The following is a 9144-nucleotide window of genomic DNA, read 5'->3' on the forward strand; positions in this document are numbered from 1 at the left end:
GCAATGCCTGTAGGCTCATGCGTCCTTTTGAGGAGGTGACAAACCTAGTCAGTCGCACCGAAGGCACCATCAGCGACATCATCCCATTTGTTTTCTTCCTGGAGCGTGCCCTGCGAAGAGTGCTGGATCAGGGCGTAGATGAGCGTGAAGAGGAAGAGGAAGAGTTTTGGTCACCATCACCACCAGAAACAGCCTTATCAGCATCGCTTGCTGGACCTGCGGCAACGCTTGAAGAGGAGTGTGAGGAAGAGGAGTCAGAGGAGGAATGTGGCTTTGAGGAGGAGGAGGAAGACCAACCACAGCAGGCATCCCAGGGTGCTCGTTGTCATCTATCTGGTACCCGTGGTGTTGTACGTGGCTGGGGGGAAGAACAGACTTTCAGTGAGATCACTGAGGACGAGGAACGGGACATGAGTAGCTCGGCATCCAACCTTGTGCAAATGGGGTCTTTTATGCTGTCGTGCCTGTTGAGGGACCCTCGTATAAAAAGGCTGAAGGAGAACGACCTGTACTGGGTGGCCACGCTACTAGACCCCCGGTATAAGCAGAAAGTGCCTGAAATGTTACTGAATTACCGCAAGTCGGAAAGGATGCAGCAGTTCCAAAATAAATTAAAAAGTATGCTTTACACAGCGTATAAGGGTGATGTCACAGCACAACGGGAATCTAACAGGTGAAGAGTTGAAAGTAATCCTCCTACCACGACCACGCTGGCAAGGACAGGACGCTTTACAGACGTGATGTTGATGGAGGACATGCATAGCTTTTTAAGTCCTACGCATCGCCACAGCCCTTCGGGGTCCACCCTCAGAGAACGACTCGTCTGACAGGTAGCAGACTACCTCGCCTTAACTGCAGATATCGACACTCTGAGGAGCGATGAACCCCTTGACTACTGGTTGTGCAGGCTTGACCTGTGGCCTGAGCTATCCCAATTTGCAATAGAACTTCTGGCCTGCCCCGCTTCAAGTGTCTTGTCAGAAAGGACCTTCAGTGCAGCAGGAGGTATTGTCACTAAGAAGAGAAGTCGCCTAGGTCAAAAAAGTCTAGATTACCTCACCTTTATTAAGATGAATGAGGCATGGATCCCGAAGGGACTGACAGTGGGCGATACATTAGACTAATAAAGGCCTGGTGATGAGATGAGCTGACTTGGGCTAAAAATGGTCCTCACACTGCTGAATTTACTCTCTGCATTCCGGATGACTTGCGTGACTTATCTGCCACCAACTGTCACAACCAGACAGTTGAGAAGCTCTGACAGGAGCCTTTCAGATCCTCCTCCTTGAATTTCTTTGTTTTGGTTGAGTTCCTCATCTCGTTAGTCTATCTCAGCTGTCATGCAGTTGGACTGATTGCTGCCCTTTAAGTTCCTCCCCAGAATGCAGTAGTGTGCGGCTTATACAACTTCCTGGAGTGTGTGTGCATGCTGTTCCTAGTTCTCAGTCCACAGTCCCCAGTCGTCTGCAAGATAAGTGCTGTTTATGTATTTATGATTTTCTGTTTTCTGGATCCAGGTGACCCTGACTCCCTCCGTGTCTGTGTAGTGAGCCGGTGGTCGTATCCCCTCACTATTGTAGGGTCTTCAGGTGTAAGATAGTCGAGGTACGTGGATATGCGCCCATCCACCTTTGGGGTGGTCGCATAGGCTGAGCAATAAGGGAGAGCGGCAGGTCTCATGCAGGGGTCTCCCTTTTGTTCCTTAGTTGTGGATCCAGTGAGTCATTGTTTATATTGTATTGTCTTGTTTCCTGTACACCATCCGTGACATTATAAGCCGCCAAAACCGTCTCAAGCATGGATCCGGTTTCACTTTTGGCTGAGCGCTTCCAGGGTCTTTCATTGGAGGTAGCTGATCTCCGTAAGACTTTTTCTCAGTTTCAAGTGACCGGTTCAGCTTGCGTTCATGGAGTTTGTTCTGAGCCTAAGATCTCGCTCCCGGATACGTTCTCCGGGGGTAGTGAGTATTTTGTGCGTTTTAGAGAGGCTTGCAAACTCCATTTTCGCCTTCTTCCCCATTCCTCTGGTGATGAAGAACGGAGGGTGGGGATCATTATATCGCTGCTCAGGGGTAACGCTCAATCCTGGGCCTTTTCGCTGCCGGAGGGGGCACGGCCCCTCCGTTCAGTGGATGAATTCTTTTTAGCCCTGGGTCAGATATATGATGATCCGGATCGTATTGCTCTGGCTGAGTCTAGACTACGTCTGTTATGCCAGGGTAAACAATCCGCAGAGATATACTGCTCAGAATTTCGGAGATGGGCAGCTGATACTGGTTGGAATGATGCTGCACTCCGAAGTCAATTTTGCCATGGTCTTTCAGAGGGATTGAAAGATGCATTTGCCTTTCATGAGAGACCTACCTCCTTGGATTCTGCTATGTCTCAGGCTGTTCGTATTGACAGGCGTCTTAGAGAGAGAGGAGAGATCTCTTCTTCCTGTCATACTCAGTCCCGGGACAGTGCAGCGGTCTCATTCTGTGCGCAGGGGTCTCAGTCGCTGTCAGCCCCTTCTGAGCAGGAGCCCATGCAGCTGGGGTTGATTGCCTCTGACAATAGAAGATTCAGCCCGCATGGGAGGATTTGTTTTTGTTGTGGAGGTATAAATCATTTGACAAATGTTTGTCCCTCTAGGAGATTCAGGCAGTCTTCTGGGAGTAATAAAGAAACAAAAAGGAAAAAATCTTTTAAAAATGTTCCGTCTGTTACTATTGGCAGGGTTGAGGCGGAAATTGAAGGTTTTCTGTTTGCTTGTAGTTCCCGTTTTGTCCTGCCTGCTAGGGTGGCGCTAGAGAGCAAGAGCATTTTTTGTGAGATTTTTGTGGATAGTGGAGCAGCTGTCAATCTCATTGATAATCAATTTGCAATAACTCATGGTTTCCAGGTATGCACTTTGGGAAAGGATATTCCTGTTTTTGCTATTGATTCCGCTCCACTTTCTCAGAAATCATTAAAGGGCATAGTTCACAATATTCGTTTAATTGTGAGTGATGCTCATGTTGAGGATGTGTCATGTTTCGTCCTTAGCGGTTTGCCTACTCCTCTAGTGTTGGGGCTACCCTGGCTCACTAAACATAACCCCACCATTGATTGGCAAGCGAGGCAAATAAATGGTTGGAGTGACTTTTGCAGAGAGAATTGCCTCATGACATCTGTTTCTGAGGTTTCTACTAAGACTGTACCACCTTTCCTCTCTGAATTTTCGGATGTCTTCTCTGAGAGTGGAGTTCAGGATTTGCCCCCGCACAGGGAGTACGATTGCCCTATTAATCTCATCCCAGGCGCCAAACTGCCTAAATCTCGTTTATACAATCTTTCCCAACCTGAAAGGGTCGCTATGCGTGCTTATATCTCTGAGAGTCTGAGAAAAGGACACATACGACCCTCGAAGTCACCTGTTGCCGCTGGTTTTTTCTTTGTTAAGAAAAAAGATGGTTCTTTAAGACCTTGTCTGGATTTCAGGGAGCTGAACAGTATCACTATTCGTGACCCTTATCCGCTTCCTCTGATCCCGGACCTGTTTAACCAGGTTGTTGGGGCTAAAATCTTTTCCAAATTAGACCAAAGAGGGGCATACAACCTGGTCAGGGTCAGAGAAGGAGACGAATGGAAGACGGCTTTCAATACCCCTGAGGGCCATTTTGAGAATTTGGTTATGCCTTTTGGTTTGATGAATGCCCCAGCCGTTTTTCAGCATTTCGTGAACAGCATTTTTTATCATTTAATGGGAAAATTTGTATTAGTGTATTTGGATGACATTTTGATTTTTTCTCCTGATTTCAAGACTCATAAGGAACACTTACGTCAGGTCTTGCTCATCCTGCGGGAGAATAAATTATACGCGAAACTGGAAAAATGTGTGTTTGCGGTTCCAGAAATTCCATTTCTGGGGTTTCTTCTCTCCGCTTCTGGTTTTCGCATGGACCCCGAGAAGGTCCGCGCTGTGCTTGAGTGGGAGCTTCCTGAGAATCAGAAGGCGCTGATGCGTTTTTTGGGCTTTGCCAATTATTACAGGAAATTTATTTTGAATTATTCCTCTGTTGTTAAACCACTCACTGATATGACCAGAAAGGGGGTAGATTTTTCTTCCTGGTCGGTAGAGGCCCGTAAGGCCTTTTCTAATATCAAGGAGAGTTTTGCTTCCGCTCCCATCCTGGTACAACCTGATATTTCGTTACCCTTCATAGTTGAGGTTGATGCTTCTGAGGTAGGGGTGGGTGCGGTCTTGTCTCAGGGTTCCTCTCCTGCCAAATGGCAACCATGTGCCTTTTTCTCAAAGAAACTCTCCTCCGCAGAGAGAAATTATGATGTGGGAGATAGAGAATTATTGGCCATCAAGTTGGCTTTTGAGGAATGGCGCCATTGGCTAGAGGGAGCCAGACACCCTATTACCGTGTTTACTGACCATAAAAATCTGGCCTACTTAGAGTCAGCCAAGCGTCTGAACCCGAGACAGGCCAGATGGTCTTTGTTCTTTTCAAGGTTTAATTTTGTTGTCACGTTCCGCCCTGGGGTTAAGAATATGAAGGCAGATGCCCTGTCACGTTGTTTTCCGGGAGGTGGGAATTTTGAAGACCCGGGTCCCATTTTGGCTGAAGGTGTGGTGGTCTCTGCTCTTTTTCCTGAATTGGAGGCAGAGGTGCAGGCAGCCCAGTCAGAGGCTCCTAATCTTTGTCCTCCTGGGAGGTTGTTTGTGCCTCTCGCTTTGAGACACAAGATTTTTAAGGAACACCACGATACGGTCCTTGCTGGGCACCCGGGAGCAAGAGCCACACTGGATCTCATCGCTCGGAGATTCTGGTGGCCTGCGCTTCGTAAGTCGGTTGAGGGTTTTGTGGCAGCTTGCGAGACTTGCGCTCGTGCCAAAGTCCCTCATTCACGGCCATCAGGTCCTCTCCTTCCCTTACCCATTCCTTCCCGTCCTTGGACACATCTGTCCATGGACTTCATAACGGACTTGCCTCGTTCCTCGGGGAAGACTGTGATTCTGGTGGTGGTGGACCGTTTTAGCAAAATGGTGCATTTCATCCCTTTTCCTGGTTTGCCCAATGCTAAGACGCTGGCGCAGGCATTTATTGACCACATTGTCAAATTGCATGGTATTCCTTCAGACATAGTCTCTGATAGGGGCACGCAGTTTGTTTCCAGATTCTGGAAGGCTTTCTGTTCTCGCTTGGGGGTTCGGTTGTCATTCTCTTCTGCTTTCCACCCGCAGTCGAATGGCCAGACAGAGCGCGTCAATCTGAATCTGGAGACATATCTGCGCTGTTTTGTGGCGGAGAATCAGGAGGATTGGTGTTCTTTTTTGTCCCTTGCTGAGTTTGCTTTAAATAACCGTCGTCAGGAGTCCTCTGATAAGTCACCATTTTTTGGTTCATATGGGTTTCATCCGCAGTTTGGTACTTTCTCGGGAGAGGGGTCTTCTAGTTTACCTGATGAGGACAGATTCTCCTCGTCTTTGTCATCTATTTGGCAAAAGATTCAGGATAATCTAAAGAGCATGAGTGAGAGATATAAGCGTGTGGCAGATAAGAGACGTGTGCCTGGTCCGGACCTGAATGTTGGTGATCTGGTGTGGTTGTCTACCAAGAATATCAAATTGAAGGTTCCCTCCTGGAAGTTGGGTCCTAGGTTTATTGGGCCTTACAAGATCCTGTCTGTCATCAATCCTGTTGCCTACCATCTTGATCTTCCTCAGACTTGGAAGATCCATAATGTTTTTCATAAGTCCTTATTGAAACCTTATGTTCAACCTATTGTACCCTCGCCTTTGCCTCCTCCTCCGATTATGGTTGATGGAAATCTTGAATTTCAGGTCTCTAGGATTGTGGATTCTCGTCTTGTCCGCGGTTCCCTCCAGTACCTCGTTCATTGGGAGGGTTATGGTCCTGAGGAGAGGATGTGGGTCCCAGTGACGGACATTAAGGTCACTCGTCTCATCAGGGCTTTCCATAGGTCCCATCCTGAGAAGGTGGGCCCTGAGTGTCCGGAGTCCACTCGTAGAGGGAGGGGTACTGTCACAACCAGACAGTTGAGAAGCTCTGACAGGAGCCTTTCAGATCCTCCTCCTTGAATTTCTTTGTTTTGGTTGAGTTCCTCATCTCGTTAGTCTATCTCAGCTGTCATGCAGTTGGACTGATTGCTGCCCTTTAAGTTCCTCCCCAGAATGCAGTAGTGTGCGGCTTATACAACTTCCTGGAGTGTGTGTGCATGCTGTTCCTAGTTCTCAGTCCACAGTCCCCAGTCGTCTGCAAGATAAGTGCTGTTTATGTATTTATGATTTTCTGTTTTCTGGATCCAGGTGACCCTGACTCCCTCCGTGTCTGTGTAGTGAGCCGGTGGTCGGATCCCCTCACTATTGTAGGGTCTTCAGGTGTAAGATAGTCGAGGTACGTGGATATGCGCCCATCCACCTTTGGGGTGGTCGCATAGGCTGAGCAATAAGGGAGAGCGGCAGGTCTCATGCAGGGGTCTCCCTTTTGTTCCTTAGTTGTGGATCCAGTGAGTCATTGTTTATATTGTATTGTCTTGTTTCCTGTACACCATCCGTGACACCAACTAAAGTTCAAGCCAAAATGTTTTAGTGCACTTTCTGCCTGGAAAACATAAATTTTTCAATACCTGATTTTTCAGGCATGTGTACATGCCAAATTTTTCTGGCCTCTGATGCTGCACTGTGGCTGCAAAAACAAAACAAAAAAAAGGCACATACATGTGTAAATTCCCCTTCGTGATCGTTACCTTGTTGTGGTGAAGGGGCTTGCGTATCACAATGAAGCGACCACTCTATGAGTGTGTTGGCAATGGCAATGTTGGCACACCCCAGATGATAAGGTCGTTGCTTCATTGTGAACAGACCAAAAGCGATCGGCTAGATAATTTTGCATAGAAAAAACATTAATTTTCTTTGTGATCATCTGAGGTGATCATTAAAGCCTACTAGGCCAAAATATGGCCCACACTGCAGAATCATTGTTTTCTGGGTCACTTAACTGTCACTGAACTACCTCAGCACGACCATAGACTTTGAAAAACCCCCATCGCCTGCAATCTCCCAAACGTGCGCACGAGCACAGTCATCACTACACCAAGATTGACGCATAGAGGAATAAAATTTATGTCATGAGTGTGTCAACTATTAACAACTCTTTGCGATTGTCTAAAATCTATTCCAGGGATTAAACTGATAGTAATAGTACTACTTAACACACCACTCATATCTGGTGGCACAGTACATTACACGGCGCACGCGCAGTGCCCCAAATTGGGAGTAAGAGGACCGACCAAGCATCTTTTTCCATCTCCCGGTTCCTAAAATCTATTCCATACACGTCCCCTGATAGGGGACAAAACAGAGATTAAACTGTTAAGAACAGATTTTTTTTAATAAAAAAAAAAAGAAAACAGCCTCTGCGGAGCTGGGTATTTTTTGGCCGCGTTAAGCTGTAGGCTCATGCGTCCTTTTGCGGAGGTGACAAACCTAGTCAGTCAAACCCAAGGCAACATCATCGACCTCATCCCATATGCATTTTTTTTTTAGCGTGCCCTGCGAAGAGTGCTGGATCAGGCCGTAGATGAACATGAAGAGGAAGAGTTGTGGTCACCATCACCACCAGAAGCAGCCTTGTTGTCGTCGATTGCTGGACCTGCGGCAACGCAGAGAGAGGAGTCTGAAGAAGAGGAGTCAGAGGAGGAAGGTGGCTTTGAGGAGGTGGAAGACCAACCACAGCAGGCGTCCCAGAGGGCTTGTTGTCACCTTTCGGGGACCCTTGGTGTTGTACATGGCTGGGTGGAGGAAGTGGAGACCTTCAATGACGTCAGTGAGGACAAGGAACGGGACATGGCTAGCTTGGTATCCAACCTTGTGCAAATGGAGAGTTTGCGGTTGTGCAAATGGACTGTTTGCGGTTGTTTGTGGTGCGTTAAATTGGGAGTTTGGTCTGTCACTGTGAAGCGGGCGTAACCCTTACACTACCTGATCGATACAACATCATACCTGATGTTTTAAAGCACGTTATTCAAAACAATTTAGGAATGTTAGGTGATTTATGCCCTTTATGGATTAAAACCCGACTCTGCGTCAACGACGTAATTTTCCATGGGAGTTTTGCCATGGATCCCCCTCTGGCATGCCACAGTCCAGGTGTTAGTCCCCTTGAAACAACTTTTCCATCACTATTGTGGCCAGAAAGAGTCCCTGTGGGTTTTAAAATTCACCTGCCTATTGAAGTCTATGGCGGTTTGCCCGGTTCGCCCGTTCGCGAACATTTGCGAAAATTCGCGTTCGCTGTTCACGAACGGAAAAATTTATGTTTGCGATACCTCTATTGCCCAAATGCTGACCGCTGGCTTGTCGGAACTGCTAGCCCTTCAACTACTACCATATAAATTGGTGGACTCAGATGCCTTTAGAAAATGTGTGGCCATTGGCACACCGCAATGGAAGGTCCCTGAAAGGAAATATTTCTCCCAGAAGGGCATCCCTGAACTATACAGCCACTTTCAGCGGCAAGATAATTTATCTCTGGCACACAGTGTGGGTGCAAAAATACATCTGACCACAGACACGTGGTCTAGCAAACACGGGCAGGGAAGGTACATAACTTTTACTGCCCACTGGGTGAACCTTCTGATGGCCGTCAAGCATGTAACCCGTGGCACCTCTGTGGACTTGGTGTTACGGCCACGGATTGCATGCAGGCCTGCCTCTTCTTTTCCTCCTCCTCCTACTCCACCCTCCGTCTCCTCCTCAGCTGACTCCTCCTTTTCCACTGCTACTGCCTCTTCCGCTTCACCACCCAAGCTCCCCCAGAACCTATTTGACGTGCCAGGTGTGACATTGCCATGCTGTGCTGCGGCTGTTGTGCCTGGAAGCCAAGAGCCACACCGGTCCTGCACTGCTTTCAGCACTGCCGTCACAGGCCAATCAGTTGCTAACCCCACTCAATTTGACAGTTTTGGTAAAGTGGTGTACGACAACAGTGACAATCTGCTGAGCGCACTGAAACAGGGCAAAATGACATACGTGCCGTGCATGGCACACGTCCTGAACTTAGTCATGCAGCGATTCGTTGCCAAATACCCCAGGGTCTAGGATGTTTTGCGGCAGGCCAGTAAAATCTCTAGCCTTTTTAGTTAGAAGATC

The 9144-nt window shown here is 47.8% G+C and overlaps 1 pseudogene; it reads right to left on the bottom strand.

The window, feature by feature from the left end:
- Positions 1–7225: 7225 nt before the first annotated feature.
- On the bottom strand, positions 7226–7403 carry LOC121002938 (annotated as a pseudogene).
- Positions 7404–9144: the final 1741 nt, after the last annotated feature.

Source organism: Bufo bufo, chromosome 5 (genome assembly GCF_905171765.1).
Source record: "Bufo bufo chromosome 5, aBufBuf1.1, whole genome shotgun sequence".
Lineage (NCBI taxonomy): Eukaryota > Metazoa > Chordata > Amphibia > Anura > Bufonidae > Bufo > Bufo bufo.